The following is a 955-nucleotide window of genomic DNA, read 5'->3' as shown; positions in this document are numbered from 1 at the left end:
GAAAAATCTATTATATATCTGGTGATATCTCGGGTGCTATTACAGATAGCGCAATAAATCAAAGTGCATAGTCTGTAGGAGGCCCTGGCGCATAAATCTGAGCAGCGGGAACGACCTCGGACAACCAGGGGCCGAGAAAACCACAGTCTCATGGGGCCGGGCACTCAGGGTCAGGGGAAAATCCAATATATATCTGGTGATATCTCGGGTGCTATTAGAGATAGCGCAATAAACCAAAGTCAATTATCTGCAGGAGGCCCTGTCGCATGAATCTGTGCAGCGGGAACGACCTCGGACCACCAGGGGCCGAGAAAACCACCGTCTCACGGGGCCGGACACTTAGGTTCAGGGAAAAATCCAATATATATCTGGTGATATCTCGGGTGCTATTACAGATAGCGCAATAAATCAAAGTTCATTGTCTGTAGGAGGCCCTGGCGCATGAGTCTGTTCAGCGGGAACGACCTCGGACAACCAGGGGCCGAGAAAACCACAGTCTCATGGGGCCGGGAACTCAGGGTCAGGGGAAAATCCTATATATATCTGGTGATATCTCCGGTGCTATTACAGATAGCCCAATACATCAAAGTGCATTGTCTGTAGGAAGCCCTGGTGCATGAATCTGTGCAGCGGGAACGACCTCGGACCACCAGGGGCCGAGAAAACCACAATCGCATGGGGCCGGACACTCAGGGTCAGGAAAAGTCCAATATATATCTGGTCATATCTCGGGTGCAATTAGAGATAGCGCAATAAACCAAAGTCGATTATCTGCAGGAGGCCCTGTCGCATGAATCTGTGCAGCGGGAACGACCTCGGACCACCAGGGGCCGAGAAACCCACCGTCTCATGGGGCCGGACTGTCAGGGTCAGGGAAAAATCCATTATATATCTGGTGAAATCTCGGGTGCTATTAGAGATAGCGCAATAAACCAAAGTCAATTATCTGCAGGAG

This window comes from Nomia melanderi, unplaced genomic scaffold, assembly GCF_051020985.1.
Source record: "Nomia melanderi isolate GNS246 unplaced genomic scaffold, iyNomMela1 scaffold0014, whole genome shotgun sequence".
NCBI lineage: Eukaryota > Metazoa > Arthropoda > Insecta > Hymenoptera > Halictidae > Nomia > Nomia melanderi.
This window is presented reverse-complemented; position numbering follows the sequence as displayed.